General features: G+C 41.2%; 1 protein-coding gene across 9 annotated transcripts in view; it reads right to left on the bottom strand.

Annotated features, from left to right (window-relative positions):
• The window catches only part of SEMA6A (semaphorin 6A), a 117,988-nt gene extending 101,503 nt beyond the window's left edge, over nt 1-16,485 (bottom strand). For 3 of the 9 annotated variants that reach the window (XM_082782901.1, XM_082782908.1, XM_082782907.1), the window contains exon 1: nt 14,097-15,595. The gene's annotated coding sequence lies outside the window, so the exon portion shown is untranslated. The other 6 variants (XM_082782902.1, XM_082782903.1, XM_082782904.1 and 3 more) reach the window with 6 other exon arrangements.
• Between the last annotated feature and the right edge of the window lie 2,818 nt (nt 16,486-19,303).

Below are 19,303 nucleotides of genomic sequence, written 5' to 3'. Positions count from 1 at the left end.
GATTTGTTTTTGTTTTGCTTTAAAGGAAGTTTTATTATATCACTGGAAACTGGACAAAAGCCACAAACTTGTTTCACACAGCCAACCAGCCAGCTGCACAGGGTAATGCCAATGCCCTTCCCACGTGCCACAGCCATGTAAACTCATCATTGTCCCAGCATCTAGAAATTCACATAGCCCTTAGTAACTTCCTTCAGAACACATGTACTGTAAGGACTCCTTCCTCCTCTTTACCCAAGAGTTAGACTACAACAAAATTGCTGCATACTAATCTCACAGAGAGGCCCACAACTAGAGAGAGAAGCCCACCACTAGGGAGGCTTGGCAATGATAGAAATTCTCTTTTCTCTACCAACAGCTTGTAAGAGAAATCAAAGGAATCATGTGAGATTTCCGAGCACCAGGAGGAGAGCATGAGGACAGAGGAGGGTACTGTCTGTTTTTTTCCCTCCACCTACCAATCTCTATACAAAAGGTGAAGAAATAAGGCAGAGAGAAAAACGATGTCACTTTCTCTTCTCCTGTGCCATCCATTTTTCTCGTTGTAAGCATCCTATATACTCTTGACAGGGACTTAACTCCTCTGTTTCTACAAATTTTCCTCCACTCAGTCCTGAGCTTGTTACATTCCTTACTCCCCATAGCCATTTTTCCATAAAACTTACTCTGCGTATCTGTATTTGTCTCTCCACTTGCATAGTAGTTGGGATCAATCATGACCACAATTGTTCCACAGACAAATCTACTCTTAATTTACAGGCTTATGGGTTTCTGGTTGACTTACTCATTATGTTATCTTTTCACTGATAATGTTTTAGAGAGATTACATATACTGAAAACACAGATATGCCTCCATAAATTTAAATCCAGCATGATTGGGAAGAACCAATCAAAAACATCTCTCTTTTTATTAAAATATTTTAAGTGAAGCATTAGTCAAAAAAACATAGTCAAGACAGCGATACCTGGGCCATCTTAGCTGTTTTGCTATGGGGAAAAAATCAATTTTCTGGAAATTATTCATAGCTTTCTGGCAATCTCTCTCTCAAGCTTGCAGAGCAGGCATGAGTTCGACATATAAACTTTTCCAAGTATTATTAACACTTCAAAGACACCACAAATATTGATGTGGATAAATTCTGCATTACTTATTCTCCTCCAATATATCCTTCAGCAGGACAACACAGCTTCCCATCCTTTAACCTGTGGAGTTAATGTAGAAAATATGCACTAGGTATGAAGCACTCAGTCCAGGAAGCGGATTCATTTAAAGTGATAAAAAGTAAGGATTTTTCTGCAGTTAGGGGAAACATATTATCCTTAGTTTTTCATTTAGTCTTGCATGTTCAGACAAATGTTTAATCTATTTATATCTTACACTATAATATAAAGGTATGACGGAATTCAAGGCAGAGAATGACAGTAGTGACTTTAAGACGTCCTATAGTTTTTTAAGCCAAAGCCACAGCCAAAGTCAGCGTCCTTGTTTAACATCTATTGATATCAGTAGAAATACTGCATATACTCCTAGGATAACCACAGGTTCCATCAAAAGTGTGTAACAATGTCTTATGGAGTGTACAATCTATTCCTTAAAAGGTAATCTGATAGTTAAAGTGAATTGTCTTGTCATTCAGTTGGCTCCTCTGCTCTTCCTAACTGCATCACACAGCCAAGAAAACACCTTTCCTTGTTTGAATCTGTGAGACCTGAATGGTGGAGCTGGAGACGGCAGTGTACCTGCAGAGCGAGGGCTCTCAGAAAGAAGGCTCGATGATAGAACATATTCATCATCTTTTCTCATCTTATGCTGGTCCCACTGAAAATCCAATATCCTCTCCAACATACAACCTCCCTATTTTCCAGGCTGTTCAGGGGGTATTGAGATGGTGTGGGACAAACGCTAGAGTCTGTGGTGCATACTGAGAAGAACTATATGCTTGCAGTCTTTCTTAAAAAGTGAGACCTGATTAGATGAGACCAAAGAACTTAGGGCCACCTTTGTGCACACACCTTTCTTCTACACACAATGCCAGTTGCTCAACAGCAGTTTTCCACCCAAAGCTTTGTTGGAATTATAGAAACATAGCATCACTTAGGTTGGAAATGATCTGTAGCCTTACTGAATCATGACCGAGGCATGGATTGAGCATTGGGCAAAGGTGTGAATGTGGCTAAGAGGAAAGGAGGTTTTTTCTAAGTCATCCAACCATACAGCAACTGCAGCATGCAAATGAAAACATGTCACCTTTTCTAAATGGCCTTCTACTGCTGGAGCAGTGCCCAGGAGAGAATATTTGGCAGAGCAGATTCGGTAGCAGCACAAGGTTAAAACCACAAGGGAAGTCAACAGACCCCAAATAAGCACAAGCTTCTGCTGATTTCTGTCTGCGTGATCAACATATCACACAGGAGTGAGAGCAGAATTACTCCAAAATATATAAAATTCACTCTGTGGGTATCCTGCTTTGAAGTCAAAAAAACCAACGTGTGAATCCCTCCAAGTTATATTTGTCAAGACTTGAGTGCTTGGGATTGATGCCAAATGTCATTGCAAGATGACGAAAGAATCCCTTCTATAATCTGTGTTTTACCTGTTCTAGACCTATAATATTTTTATTTTTTTTTTTAAATAAAAAAAAAAAAAAGGCAAATGAATTCTGAAAGATGCTGTGTCTTGGCAAGACAGAAATAAAGTGCTTTAAAGCCAGGACTGAGTTCACTTGGAACTGACCTGCGGAAAAATCTAAATCCAAACATGCACAGTTTTCCTCAAGAAGTTAAAAAAATAATTGGAAAATTAAAAAGTAAAATGGCCTTAGATATTTGGATCAAACCTATTTTTATCCATTTCAAATGTAATTTAGGAATCAAAGAATTACACAAATTACTATTTCTTTATTCTTCTAAACACTGGCACAACATACATCTGCTGCAGATTGTTCTTCGTCCTGCAAAAATTTCTTCTATATTTCTAAATTCTAGAAGCTCTTTAAACATTAGAGTATATAATACCCTTTTAAGCTACATAAAATATACTTCATATGAGTATGGGGAAGTGCTAGGACTACTGCCAGAAACTGTTTAATAGCTTGGAGCAAACTTTACCATCCTGTTTGAACAGCAGGAGAGAAGAAAAAAAAAAAAAAAAACCTTTGAAGGAGATGAAACCTCTTTTTATATTTCCCTCTCTCAGAAAACAAACAAACAAACAAACAAATAAACAAACAAAACACAACTAATTCATCTTGACATTATCCGTGCTTTTTGCTGCCCTTCTCTGACTATTAAAAAAATAAGCAAAAAGATGACAAAAGCTCAAGACAGACCAAGTGAATGTTTAGCCAGGACACCATTTTGCAAATATGCACAGCCACAGTTTTTGCTCAGCACAAATTATATTATTTTATGTTCAACTGGTTGCACTCGTATAGCTTGATTGTCTTATCACTCATGTAGGGCTGACAGATTCTGTAGCCAGAATCGTGCAACCACTGAGAATTTATTTCCTGTAAAAGCAGAACTCAGACATGAAAACTGAAAGAATCTTTTTAGCAATTCCTTGTGTAGGCAGCACACCTTGCTTTAATCAAATGCATTATGGCCTTTACTCATGGCTGTGAACTGACTCCTAGATCTTTTCTGCGTATCAGTTTGGCTAGCCCACTTCCAAATATCTCTGTGTCTGCACAAGAAAGCTGAAAACTATATTGCTTCTTACGCTGTAAACAGCAAGACAACAGACATAAAAATTCATTGCCTTTGAAGAGTATGGCTTGTGTCCATCATTTCCTGTTCGATGTTTTTCACTACCCTAGTTATCATCTGGATGCCTGAAGTGTCTGCACTGAGATTTTAAAACACAAGAGGGCAGGCTACATGCAAAGTAAAAAGCACAGTATTTTCCCACTAGTTTTCACCATGTAGAAAGTCCAGTTGAACAAGCTGTAGGAAAAATACAAGCATTTCTCACTTTCAGCATAAAAACATGTGGCCAATCCCTGCTCCCATTTCTTTAGACAGTATGCTATTAGTTAAAGCTTTGTCCCTGGATTTAGAATATGTGTCAAAAAGTGAAAGGTCTTTTCTTCTGGAAACCTAGAGCAATGTCTAAGGCCACCATATAACAGCAAGAAAAGTTATTTGCCTACTTCCAGGTTTAGACATGCAATCTAAGGAAAATGGAGTGAATTCTCTCTAAGTAAGTTCTACCCATTGAAATCTTCAATATTTACTCCTCTTTGTGTAAGTGGGTTTTGTTCATTCTTCCACAAGTTGTTTTTTTTTGTTGTTGTTTTTTTGTTTGTTTTTTAAAGGCAGACAGTTGTTACAGCAGGCAATCATAGGGTGGTTGTGTAGAGGAAAGTAACACAGCTGTTAAGCAACATTACAGCCTGGCAACTTACATGTTCTCTGGTGTTTTGTTTTGGAAAAAAAAAAAAAAATAATCCAGTACTAGACTCTTTAAAGCTAAAATATCAATTCAACATATAGATGCCATTATATTCTGCATAACCATTTCTTCTTTATGGTTTTAATATTAGCAGGATCATGAGGTGATTTCTTTCCAAAAATTTACATTTTTGGAATTAACAACTACTTAAATCAAAAAGAGTTATGTCACTAATATGAATGAGGTAGCCTTTTTAGACAAGTCCAGTTTCTGGAGACATAAATACAGAAAGAGACTGAAGCAAAACTGTGACCTCATTTTTCTGTTTGATGTTAACAGATCAAAAGTCAGGTCCTGCTAACCCATATTTTTATGCCTTGACCCAGCCCCTCTACATATACTTACGCAAGTAAAATAATTGCTTCTGATGACATACTCATGTAAGCTAAAGTGATTTGTTTGTACAGAGTTTTACAGCAGGAAATCCAAATATTCATATTTTGGGAGCACAATGCAAAGGATGAGGTCAGGATTAGTCCTCCTAAAAAAAAAAAAAAATAAAAAAAAAATAAAAAAATCCACCTATGCATCCACATAGGTATTCCATATTTTGAGAAGTTCTTTGACTGTAACAACAATGAATTCTTTCATCTGTTTTAAACTAAAACTGATTACTGACCATTTATGAAAAAAAAAGAAGTCTGAAGAACTGATTTGCTATTCAAGGTAAATCAATGCAAGCATTCTTACAGATACCTTCTCTGACATTAGCAGTCATTACACAGTCCACATTTTCCACTCTTCCCTACATCACCAGCATTTAGTTGCAGCAATGCGTTACCAGAAAAGTCCAGGCTGAACCACCTCTTTCACTCACACAACACTTGAGTTGGGTGCTACTTGTGTTTGTATTTTTTTTTTCTTTTTTTTTTTTTTTTTTCAAGTGATGTCACCTCCAGGATTTCAGCTACATATGATAGTTTATGACATAAGCACAGATGAACACAAATGAAAACAATTGGCCAAAAATATAAAAGGTGAGATGAAAAGGAATTGGAATTCGTATGTTAGAGAATTTATTCTATTAGACACTGCTTTTCAATGGTGTATTTTTTTTTTCTCTCTCCCTACTGGTAGATTCTTTAACACTCTTATGTAGAAAAGAAAACACTAAGAAAACTAAGAAAAATGTTCTGACAAATCAAAACTGCATTATTCTCACATTCAACCAGTCAGTCAGTAGCCTTCATCTCACACCTTCAGGCTATTAGCTCCAGGTTGGATAAATACGCCTTTTGGACTACACATGCTGTTGAACAGGAACAGGATTTTATTTATTTATTTATTTATTTATTTTTTATCTTGGGAAAGGAAGTGTTCTGGCAGTATCTCTAGGTCTTATGCTTAGAACAGGATAAAGCAAAAAAGACGACACCACCCTACAACATACGCGTCTCGTGACGGAATTAATCAGTGTATCTGAACATGCTGAACTTCCCTACAACAGAATTAAAAGGAAACACCTTGCAGATAAAAATGAAAAAGTATAGTGGCTCATGCAAGAATCTTTCCTCTTCCCACGACAGCTCTTTAAAAGATTAAATCCTTAATTTCTTTGAAAAGAAAAATATTTTCCTATTTAAATTCAAAAATAATTTTAGTAGGTAAGAAAAAAAATGCATCCCAAAGAATCAGTAGAAAATTGCTTTTTTTTCTTCTTTGCACAAACTGAAGAGACTCTCCTCCCTAACCCTTCTCCAACAAGAAAAAAATTGTGCCCAATGTATTTATAGAAAAGAATATCTCACTGGATGGACACAGTTCTTAAAAAATATGTCATATATTCAGTTCCCTATAACAGATGACAGCAAATTTTTAAAATCAATTTTACTTAGGTCATTTCTCATTGAGATGGTTAAGATCAATACTTTGCAACTGCAAAAACTGAGCATTTCTAATTAATAAGAACAAATTACTCAGAAGTGGAATAGGTTCAACACTCATAAGTTTATACACATAGTACCAAACTCAGTTCATACACAAAATAAATTCAGAAGTTGATTTTGATGCATTATGCCATTCTTTCATTAAAAAGCTATGATGAAAAGCCATTACTATAAAGACTATGACCTGAGGTTCAATATTGCAGTTAAACAGCCTGCAATCCTCTCTATATAATAAAAATGGCATTTTGAATCAAATACCAGGCTGCATTTAGCCATGCTTGTGAATTACTACTCAAGACAGATAATCCCACGGGACTCAACCTCTGTGCTGCCAACAGATGATGGACACTGAACTGTACCCTGCGCATTGGGCTAGGTACTGGGCAGTCCAGAAGATGAACAAGGGAAGACTTTCCTTTTTCCCATCCCTTCAAGAACACCCAGCCCAAGACTGAAAGCCCTAGTCTTCCAGGAATACTCAGGCATTAAGATGCTATTAAACACATGTAAGACTTGCAAAGGAAACTGATTAAAATTGCTAAACAAACAAGCAAACAAACAAGAAAACACACAGATATGATAAATACCTACTTTTCCAGTAATAATTATTTTCTTTCCTTGATGAGACCAGTATATTGCTACTAGAATTTAGCTGCTTGGGATGTAGAATAACTCTTACGAACAACTGTAAATAAAACTGACAGGACTACATTGAACTGTAAGTGGAGCAAGGGTTTGCTGCTGAGGTGTTCAGCAGAAACTCTGCTCTTCAACAGGAATGAGACTTGGCCTCTATACTGAGTACACAATCAATTATCACTCATAGCTAAATACCTTGGGATTAAAAAAAAATAAATAAAAATAACCAATCAATCTTCACTTAATGTTAAAGAAAGTACAAATGAACCTTAAGAGAATCGCTTAAATACATTTCTATACAGAGCAATTCTATGCCTAACCTGAAGCTAAATGGAGTATGGTAAATCTTGAGGGGAAAAAAACAACAACAATAAACAAACCAACTGAATTTGTACCTCTACAGCCTTTGACTTCTGATGTTTTTTCAGTTTGTTTTGCATTTGATTCATTCATTTTGCATTCAGATTCCATTTGTTTTAATGCAATCACCAGATCCCTTCTAAACATAACTACAAAATGACCAGGGCATATTACTCTGCCCTATCAGACTGACAGTCTGCTATATACGTGTGCATTGTGTGTTTAACAGTAAAATAGTTTGGGATTCAATTCATGTAATATATGCATATACAACAGAGTATGCAAAAAGCAGACTGTAAAACAGAAATTTGCATACTATGTGAAAGAGTATGCCACTGCAAATACAGATTTTCTGTACATCCACCAGCAAACAAAGTTTTATCATCTTTAAAATTTTTGTGAAAGGTTTGGACTTAAAATCTGTTCAGTTGGTAGGAGTCCTGAGGGTGGATTACGAATAATAAGCACATGTTCTCAACCTGCTTGTTGATGTCACTTGAAAAATTGACAAGACTCAGTAGTAAAGTACCAGAGTGAAGCTTTAAAACTCATCTTTGAATACAAACTAACCATTTGAAAGTTTAAAAAGTGGCTAATTTTCCAGATTAGTTCCAATTATACTGAATTATTTAAGCTAAACTGCACAGCTTTTAACATGATTCTTTGCTTGATGTGAATTTTCAAGGCTTTTTTTCTGAACAGAAAATACCTATCAAGCTTATCTGTGCAAGAACTAAATTGCTTTATTAAAACTAGCAGGAAATCACTTAATTCTGGAGACACTGTAATGTAAAGTGCAGGAGAAATTGGATTTAAATTTCTGCTAAACAACATGGCTTATTCCTGCTCACATGGTAGTGATGAATTTTTTATGGCTTTATGGAAAAAGGGCCATGATTTACTTAGTGAAAGACATTTGTGCATTATTTTATATAATATGTAGCAGATAAAACAAAACAACAACAACAACAAAAACTTCCAATACTGCATGAAAAAGTCATAGTCTTCCAGCTACTTTTTCCTTTTTCTTTTGCTAGATCTATTTACTACTTTACCACTTTCCTCATTTATCAAGAAAAACTATTCCTTACTACTAACAGCTTTGCATTTCAAAAAGTATTCATGTTTTAATGTAAAATTTGTGAACAGATATTGAAACATAATTAAAAAAAATACAGCCAATATCAACACAATGCTGAAAAAACACTAGTAGCAGAAGTTTATTTCCCTTTTGCTACTTTGTAATTCAAGCTGTTCTGCAGCTAACAGAAGGGTATTTATTGTAATTTTATTAAATTTAAGGTAACAATGGTAACGCAGTCACAAACTTGATGTCATGTTTTATGTAGCTAGGTTAAAAGAGAATATAAAACAAATTACCTGGATTGCTTAGGAAACCCTAACTCCCCTAATTTACCCAACCATTTGTCAGCAGAACTAATGAAAAGCCTTTCTTGCTCTTGCAGTGGATAAAGGTAGCCATTAGTCTCTGAAGTATACAATTTGACCAGAAAGACAAAACAAAAAGCAAATCTTGGGAGTAAATATCAGCTGGATGTTCACATAACAAGGTCCAGAGAGACATATCCAGAAGTTTCCTCTTTTAATCCAACTCTGAATAATGCTGGATGCTGTTCTCTGTTCCTTCAGAGCGCTACCACTGCCAAAATAACTGCAAGGCTTGCAAGTCCGAGTATATCTCAAGCCTTTCCCAAGGCACCCCAACACTATCTGAGGCCTGAAACTATGGCAACCGAATAAGAAAGCAGCTCCCATGATTAATAGATGAAGATCCCAGCGACAGTGCCTAGCTAGGCCATAATTCAGGAATGCAAAAGGAATTAGCATAGAATCCACCTCAATCTACCAATAAAAAGTAAATTTTGAAAGGCATCAAGAAAACAGTATTATTTTTCTTCTAAAAGGAAATATTCTACAGAACTAGAAACTGTTCAAATTCTCATTAACATTTCAATGAATGGCTGCCTTGAGTGCAAGTGCAAGTAATGGATAAACGTTCACTAACAATGGTGAAGGAACCAACACGGCAGATTTCCCATTTGAGTATCAAAGTCTTATGTAAAAATACTCAATATACAGAACACCTGAATGAAGCCAAGCAGCTGGAGATAAGAAAGTAGAAATAATGTTTGCTGCAGTCAGGAATATATTTGGACACAGATTTTTCCCATTGTGTTGGGGATTCATATAAGAGAGTACTTTTTCCATCTGCTGAACTGGAACATCCTACCATATCTATTATATACTCTATGCATTTTCATTACTAGAAGGCCCCATGAGTCTGTCAGGGTCATTGCAAAATTGATGAGAGGTTAGAAATAACTTTTTTAAGCACTTAATCAAACTTCCACTGTTATCTCCAGTAAAAATGTCACCATTATAGTCCCCATCCACTAGATGATTTCAGACTAAAGTGAAATGATACAATAGAGTTAATTTCTCTCCACTTTTATAAACATTAAGATTTCACTAAAGGTGATTGGCTACAGAGATCATAGGAGCACAGGAATGCTTTCTCAGCCCTTATCACTGACCCTACAGCCATGGCGCAACTTTACATACAAAGTGTGTGGGAGAAGGAGCTAAAGGCTTCCTGTGTGGAAGACAGCACACATGCAATACTGTGCATCTGCCCCCAGAAGCTCTTCAGCACAGCATGAATGTTGTAAAAGTGTATTTCTGTGAAAAGTTCCTCATTAGCAGTTCTGTCAGTAGCTAAAAAAAAAATTTTAAAAATGGCATGGGGTAGTCCATGACATGTGAATTTCAAGTATCTGTTATAAATACTCTATATAGAAATGCCTATTATTAACAATACTTTTAAAGGAAAGGTCATCACTGAATGCAGTGAATTACCATATGTCTTCACTCTAGAGATACAGCAACTGGCAGTTCTGTTAATAGCTGGTTTATCTACTTCATTTTACATCTCTATTTCATCCACTACGGAAACACTTTGGGGATTGGGGAAAAATTCCTTCCATATAGAAATGTCTCTGTATTCACAGAGTAAAGTATACCATTCCTTATCACTGATAAACAACTGCAGTTCCACACTGGGAAAGAGTTAACTATCAGGAGGTTTTTGCCAGTGAATTATGAGCTAATTCATGGATTTTTTTCCCCTCATTTTCTCCTTCTTTTTTTGAAGCCTTTTTTTTTTTTTTTTTTTTTTTTTTTTTAAAGTGCCTTTTTCAAACTATAGTAGAGCTTAACTTTAGACTTCAGAGGACATAAGTCTGGCAGCCTCATATACCTTTGTCTAGTGCATGAAAGCTGATAATATGATTTATTTTTTTTTTTTTTTATAAGGGCAGGCACAGATCTCTCATCCCATTTCCTCTCTTCTGTGGCCCCACTACTAACTGTTAGCAGCTTTTGCAAGTCTGAAGTGACAAAAACAGCAAATACATCTATGTATATCTTTTAATAAACCATTACTAAGACTTTCTGAATATCCTGGTGCACACCTCTATTCTGCCTTTTTTTTTTTTTTCTTCATTCCCATATCATGTGGAATTTTGAATCCTTTCATATCTCCCAGCTTCTAAAATAGGATAACCGAGTTAGCAGCTTGGGAACTCCAGAAGACATGCAGGACATGAAATATGTGTAATTATGACACAGTAGGTGGCACTCTTCCCTTTAAATCCTAAAGCAGTGTCTTTGAGCTTTTCTGCCATACTTGCCATGTCAAGATCCAAAACCAAAGCCTTGTTTGCTGTGGACAATTAAAGATCCCTTAACATGTATAAACGTAAACATTCAGTTATTTCCACAGCCAGAATTAATGGATTAGTTGTCTCAGAAGACAGCAGATAAAGAAAATAAAGGCATACAAACTCTGGTCTGCCAGGTTTCCACTTGAATTGGGGAGGTTCATTTCTGCCTTCAGAAGCCCTACAGACATCCACGTTGTTCCTTACTCAAGTGATTGATGTGACAGGCCCAAAATAAAAATATTCCTATGGAGAGGTTTTGTTCTCAGGCAATGAGTTTCCCCTCAGCTGCTTGTTTCCGACTTTCAACACTGTTCCTGGCTGCTGTATGTTGTTGGAGCCGGACTCCAATACTGGCTGTATCTTATAATTAACATGATCTCTGTGTATTCCTCACCCACCACAGGGTAGTCCTGACCACAGTATTAACAATGATTAAATGCTGAAATGGTCACCCACAGAAAACGTCACTTATTCTTCTGTTTCTTCTGTTTCCCTGTCGAGGCAAAGTTTGTCACAATTTATTGTAGGTCTGAATCAAATGCTGCTTGCTCCAGAAGACTCAGACCTAGGTTTGACTTAACACTGAATGTAGATCCAGAGCAAATGGACTCGCACCACAGTTTCAGGTCCTCATCAAGTATTGATTCCCACCAGAGAACAGGAGAAACCAAAACATGAAAAAATGGCCCTGAGTAATATTTCAGCAACTGCCTTTATTCTCATCCAATTACTCAGGCAAGCAAGGCGTAGCTGTGTGAGTAAAGCTTACATGGGTGAGTAAGACTGGTAAGGACAGGGGATAAAGATGTACCACCTTAATAAATGAATAGTAGTAGGTAAAATACTACAGCATCTGTATCAAATTAGGTTAGCAAAAACTTCTGTTTCAGTACAGTTCAACTTTTCTCTATTATACGCTCTGCCTAATAGTGTAGAATGTTATTTTCCAGAATTTACACTGTTGTTTGTTTTCAGCACTCTGGTATAGTGCATGGGAATCAGATACTATATACAAAGCATTTGTTTGGGAAGTATAACAATGCGTTCTTGCAAACAAGTTGGATGTGAGGCATATATTAGCTCAGGTCAATTTAATCTGAAAACATTTTATGTCTCCCCTGCTGTAAACCATGTGAACTCTTTTCATGTGTATTTACGTATGGCTCTTCAAAACAAGATGACAAATTTCCCCTTCCCTTCACAAAACATGCACAAGCAAGTTCACAATCACCTACTTCCTTTTTAATGCAAACAGTTCTATTCTGGATTTATCACAGGTCATTAATTTGATTTTTCCTTTTTTTTTTTTTTCTCCCCTCCAACACTTCCCCTGCCCCCCCCCCCCCCCCCCCTCCAAAAAAACAAAAAAAACAATGAGGGTAATTCCTTATCCTTAAACTGACCTACCTACCTCTTTCTTCACTCTGAAACAGCAGAAAATGTTCTCCTCAACTTACAAACATTAAAGAGGGGACTAAGGCTAATATTCACTTCCACCTTCAAGTAGCTGAAGATGATAGTCAGTCTTGTTTCTCATAGATGTTACTGTCCAACAGTTTTTTTGGTTCAAGAGGTACAAGCTTATTTGACAAGGCTGGTTTTGCCATTAGAAGTAAGAATAATAGTTTTAGACTAATTGAGAATACACAGAACATCTGTGACCATACAATTCATTTTCCTTCAGAATACTTAACCGCGCTTCAAACATTTGATTCCTACTACAGGAAGAGCAAATGTAGCAATTATACTTTATGGTATTAATTACTATTTTAAAATTCATTTTGCATTCACACAGAAACCTCATCTGGGTGTTCTGCTGCTGAGCTAAACTTGCATGAAAGCCAGAGATTTTATGCAATGAAGAGTAGTGGTGAACTGTGATCAGCATTTTCATGCATAGGAAATTGTTTGGCTTTAAAGAGAGTTAGTATATTTTCTGTTTGGAATATATCTTACAAGGAGCTACCGCATTAAAAACAGGATCCTTTTAGACAAAATTATACCCTAGACAGTGAAACGCTTTGGCAACTGTACTTTTCTAAGAGTGACGAACCTTCCCGATCTTACTGAAGCTAGTATTTCCTTTCAAACACGTATGAGGCAATTCCGTGAAGAAAAGGGTTTGCTGGAGTAGACCCAATTTTCTTCACAATACACTAGATTAGTCTCATTAAAAAAAAAAAAAAAAAAAAAAAAAAGACCAGAGAAGTTAACCAGAGCAAGATCATTTTGCTTTTTTGGTCTAAAAACAAATAGCAAAGGAAGCCCCGAACGTGATAACAGTTGTATAAATCTTACTCTCAGAGAGGTGTCACTGACTCCTCAAAACCTCCACAAGTTCTGCAATTAAAAGAGCCTGACTCTGCCGGTCGTTGATGCCAAAGGATTTACCCGCCAAGTAAAGCTTACTGGCACGAGAATGCCTCACTGAATTACATACACATTAAATGAATGCAAACCAAATGCAGTCATTGAAATAATTTTTGCAAATACAGAGTAGCTTGAGGCATGGTTTTCCCCACTATTTTTGAGGTTAGCTTAATAATTAATACGGGTGCTGGAGGACAAGAAGCAAAAGTTAGCCGAATCTATGTCAAACGATGAACTACCGCACGCAGCCCTGTGTCACAAAATGGTTGTGGAGATTCATTATTTACAACACCTGCAATCCGCGTGTGCCCCTTTGTAGGATCAAGCGTTCACCTTGCAGAGTCAGGAATCAGCGCCTGTTAAAATTTATTGCAGAGCTGACTACAGCCTCTACCTCTGCAGGTCTATTAGTGAAAAAAAATATAATAAATAAATAAAAATAAAAATAAAAATCCGAGTACAGCAACTAAAGCCCCGTGCTGCAAAGGCGCTGGCGGAAGCGCGCTGGTTTACAAACTTCGAAAGCAGCGATTAGCTCCGGAGAGGAAAAGGAGAACAAACCTCCCTCCGACGAAGCAGCCAAGGTTAGGGAAGGCAGAGCCACCCTCCCGAAGAAAACCCAGCGGCTGCCGCCTCGCGACTCACCCCGGGAAGAGCCAGGCAGGACCGACTCGGCGGCGGCGGGCAGAAGAGCATCTCCGCTGCAGCTGACCGGTCTCCAGGCTCAGCCCCGCTTCTCCGCCAGCCCCCCTCCCGCTCGCCGCCCGGAGCCACTCCCGGGAGACTCCTCCCTGAGCAGGAAGGGCGGTGGGACGGCCGAGCCCTCTCAAGGAGCAGGTAGTTTCTCCACGCGTGGAGGAGACGCAAACTTTCCACCGCCCACCCCGTCGGCGGACACCGGGGCGGTGCTGACCCTTCGCCGCCCCCCCGAGGGACGACCCCGACAGCAGCAGCAGCGGCGCCCAAAGAGGGGGGGATCAGTGGGCTCCCACCGAGCCTCGCCCTCAGACAGGAGCTGAGCCCTGCCCGTGCGTGGACGGGGCGGGGGGCGAAGCCCACCCCTCGTCGCCCACCCCAGCACCGGCGGCTCTCCGGCGGGGGCGATGTGCCGTGTCGCTCCCTCCCGGCCGGGCGGCAGCTCCTTTGTGCCAGCCGTCCCGGTGCTTCCCCCTTAGAAAAACTTTCTCCGCCGCTCCCCGGCTCTCCCCCCGGGGAGAAGAGGGGGGGACAGACAGCAGGCGAGAGGACCAGGGAGTGGCAGGGGAAGGGCGGAGGGCGAGGAGCGGGGCTTGCCCCGCGGAGGAGCGGCTGACAGAGACTTCGGCCCGCGGGGGAGACGAGAAGAGAGGAGAGGAGAGGCTGGCAGCACCCCGGGGAAGGGGGCGGGGATGGACCCTGCCCCGGAGCCACCCTTCTCCCCCAAGCGGCGGCCGGGCAGCCCCTGCCGGCGGCGGAGGGGGCCGGGAGATGGAGGCCAGCGGAGAGGGGAGCCCGCGGCCTCAGCCCATGCTCGCGAACAAAGCCCTCGGCAGCACCAGGGGAAAACCGAAGTTTCCTCGGTTGTCGGCCTCTTCCCCCCACCCCAGCACGCAGCCCCAGCCCGACAATTAATAACGCTAATAATGAATAAAACCGAGGCACGCCGCCGAAGCCCAACTACCCCGCACCGATGAGATGTGTGCGGGGTTACGCCTCTGCGCGGAGCGCCTGCACCGTGCCTCTAACAAAGAGCCCACCTCCCCCCGGCCCCCCACAGCCCCCCGGCCGGCGAGCAGGGCTCGGGGCTGGCAGCCGGGGGATGCGGAGGGGAGCCCGGGCACCGCGCATGCAAGCCGTGCCAGCAGGGCAGGGACGGACGCTAGCACGGTAAGCAGCCGTGGTGGGAGGGTGGGGGAAGAGGAAAAAGAAGAGAGGAAAAAAAAAAAAAAAGAAAGAAGAAAAGGGAAGCCACGAGATGCCTGGAAAGTGGCAGCGGTGAGCGCAGTGTGTGCACTTGCAGGCGGCTCTCCTCCTCCTCCTCCTCCCCTCGGCGTCGCGATCGCTGCCGAGGCAGAAGGCAGCCGCCGGCCTCGCACCCCGCACCGCTCCCGGGGCGAGCCCTGAGCCTTCCTCTCCCCGCGACCCCAAAACGTCGGATACGGACGCGGACAGGGGAGTACTGTACCTTGTCGGTGCATGTATCTAGGCAGCTAGAGGACAGAACTAGCTGATGTAGTGTCCCATTTAGTAATCCATTTAAGGGGATCTCTCTGGGAAACTGGAGCCACTCTCTCCTTTGCAATCCTTTGTCATTACTACATGTGTGCTTCGCGGGGGACGGGCGGAGTATTTAGTATTTCTACTTTCTGAATTGCAAATGCAATTTGTTCATTTCCAATGATGGGCGAAAAGAGGGGGGAGAAGGGGAAAAATAAAAATAATAATAATAATAAAAAAAAAAGACTTAGGAACTCCTCTCCAAACCCAAATTCCACTACGGTTCCACTCCAGCAAGTCCCCTTCAGCCGTGCCGCGGGAGGTAAGTCATTTCGGGGTCTCGTCCTGCTCCCTTTCTACCAAAAGCGCTCCCCGGCGCGAAGGCTGCTTCAGCAAAACTCCGGGGCCGGCGGCGCCCGCCAGGAAAGCGCGGTGGCTCCTAGCCCCGGGCTGCCGGGCATGGGGCTGGGGGCGCCGGCTGCCTGCCGCTGCGCTGCGCTGCGCTGCTCCGCCCGGCTCCGGCTCCGGCTCCGACTCCGGCTCCGGCTCCTGCTCCCAGCTCCCGCTCCCGGCCCCCCGCTCCCTGCCCCTGGGACACGGCTCCGCCGGCGGAGGCGGAGACAAAGCCCGGACTGGATCGCGCAGGGCGGGAGCGCCCCGCCCGGCCCCGCCCTGGCCCCGCCTCCTCCCCGCCCGGCCCCCACCGCCTCCCTGCGCCGCGATCGTTCCGCGCCCCCCGCGGCCGCCTCCCGGCGCCGTGGCCCCGGGGCTGGCGGGAGCGGGGCGGTCCCGTGGAAGCCCGCAGGGCCGAAAGAGCGGCCCCGTCCTCCGGATCGCGGCGGGGAGAGGGTCGTGTACGGGCGTGATTGCCTTAACGTGATTTATGCTTTTTCATCTTGTAATTTTTCCTCTTTTTTTTTTTTTTTTCAAACCAGCTAAATGAAAAGACAGACGCAACTCGGACCACAAAGCGTGGCGTTAAAATTAAAATAATGGCTTGTTTGCGACAGCTGCTTCTCTGCATTTTATTTCCAGATAATGAAAGGACCCTGAGAAATTGGTTTGGGTTCGGCGTTTGATTTGGGATCTAAAATTACACACGCGCCTGTTCGATTTCTAGTCGTTGGGTTACAAGGGAAGACATTCATATGTATTGAGGAAAAGTTTCTTCTTTGCTTTCAGTCAGTTTAAGCTGAATGTATACTTAGGATAATTTTCTAACCGAAGGAACTGAGACTTAATATATATTTTCTTTCTTTTTCCTGAAAATCTAAAACAGAAGAGAGTTCTGCACCAGAGAATAATTGCTGGGGACAGATAAATTTTAGTTAAACAAACTTAAGCTAGATCTGAAAGCAATTAGGGGAACTGAACTAGTACAAATAATTTCTGGGTACCCAACCATGTGTCAGGGGGGTAAACCAGATGAATGGATGTTGATTTGCCAAGACCCCTAACCCCGTTTCCACAAAGAGGCCCCAGATCATCTCATCCTCTCTCTGTCAGGAAATGAGAACAGAGACTGAGCGCAGCCTGGGTTTGCGGGAAATACCCTTCCACCAGTACCAAATGCTGACATTCAATCACTGCATTATGCTCAATCACTACATGCGTTTTGAGGTGTTCAGAACTTCCATTGACTTTGTTGTGGGTTTGAATTGTAAGCAGATCTAGATTGAGCCCTTGCTGTGCGCTTCACATATACTTCACAAATATTTCCGCAATACTGAACAGTTTATTTGACACTTGCATTTCTTCATTAATCAAAAAGGGCTCTCTGACAGTGAACATTTTTTGTCCCCTATATTTAGGGTTTTGAAAAATACAGACCAGATTTTATATTATGAAAGTTCTGCAAGAAGCAGAAAGCATTGAAAAAATCCAATTTTCCATACATTGGTATTGGCTGTGGCATCAGTTGCCAGAAGTTTCTATTCAGATTCTTTTACAAAAGTGTCTTCTTTCTTTCATCTGCTGTGTTTAATTGTCAAGCCTGCACTGACTAATTTCCTCACTTAAATCACACACTGTAACCACACATTTAGCCTTCTGATAGAACTTAAGCTGGCTCTCCTGCCCTCTGTTCCTTTGTTGATCCTTCTGCTGTTAGCTTGCTAGAATCAGTCTGCAAAACCTCATGTGTCTCCACAGCTTAAAAATACCACCCTCCTTTACTCTACCTGACAACTTGTACCCTTTTCCTCTCTGTACTCTACCTGGTAAAACGTCCTCATGTTTTCTCTCCCACCCAGTCATGTTAGGATGTTTCCATGGAATTTTAATACCAATCTTAGTTCTTCATTCTGTCAGATTTCCTGAAATCTCAGATACAACCTTATCTCTTTTGCCTGGAGTAGTTAAAAACTGTGGGCTATTCACAGTGGCTTGGGGAAGAGAATTATTGCCCTTACCGATGGGAACATATTTTCTCAGTGGCTGCTTTTTGGCAGCTACATTGATAGAGCACCGTGGGTTTTCCAGTCTCTGGTCAGTAAGGGACTGTTGTCGAGGTCTCCATGGAGCTGTGCATTATCCAAAAATATCACACAAGTGACAGAGAAGTGCTCCCACCTATTCCAACTCCTCTTTACACAAGGTGTCTAGCAGAGATTTAACTTGAGTTGACATGAAAGTATTACCTCTGCCCTTTCTTCCTAATCACAAACAAAATGTGTTGACATTAGTGGAACACGTGGGCTGTGTCAGGGAAGAGCAAGCAGCGGACTCCTTTAGCTGGTTTGCGTGAAGTTTGAATCCAACCACTGTGCCACAGACCCACGCTGAACACATTTGCTACTCTACAACTGTGTGGAGCCAAGTGGTTGTAGGAACAGCATCCCATTAGGTGCAGTTCTGACGAACCAGCGTACGGCAGCCATGCAGAGGCACTTTGCAGTGGTTGAGTGAGTCCCCTCTCATTATCTTCCCACGTCAGAATAATCCATGCAACACTTTGGGAGACACGTTCTTCATCATTTATTATTAGATTCAGCTCAGTTTATTCTTGCCCTTTTTCAAAGTTTCAAAGTACAGCAGAGTTTTATGTTGACAAGAAACAACATGTGAGAGTGGCAGAGGAGAGGTTTCTGACAGTAGTCTGAGAAACACTGGGGGCTTTTGCCCCAGGGAAGGAATGAGATGGTTTTGATGTCCAGGACATACTTGAAGCCTGTAATTCTAGACGGGGCTGTAGCTGCTTTTTTCCCTCTACCAGCAATGTAGGAAATACCTTTACCTGTGCGGATATACATTAACAGAAATAAAATGCTGAGTACAGAGACATCTTAATATAAAGAACTGTTTACTTCTTTAATCTTACAGCAACAATGAAAGCTCATCAAACTGTAAATATGATTTTTGTTGAGACAACATTATTGAATGCCTGGCAAAGTAGTTACTCCTACATAGATCAAAATAAGATCTTTCTTTTAATCACTTCAGAGGACTTCACCAAACTCATCTTTACTCTGAAAATGTGGTTGAAAGTGAGCAGTTTTTTAGTCAGGACATAGCTGTTTTTGGCATACTGCACTACAGCTAAAGGTGACTCTTAAAAACCAACGTGTACCTGTTTCTCTTTTGTTTAACATAAAAGAACAATAGGCCTTTTGCCCAACTTGTTCCTGCAGAGTCAGGCACATTGTTTACCATTATTA

The sequence above is a fragment of the Aythya marila genome (assembly GCF_965140915.1).
Source record: "Aythya marila genome assembly, chromosome: Z".
NCBI lineage: Eukaryota > Metazoa > Chordata > Aves > Anseriformes > Anatidae > Aythya > Aythya marila.
The sequence above is the reverse complement of the archived record's forward strand: the minus strand, read 5'-3'. Positions and strand labels throughout refer to the sequence as shown.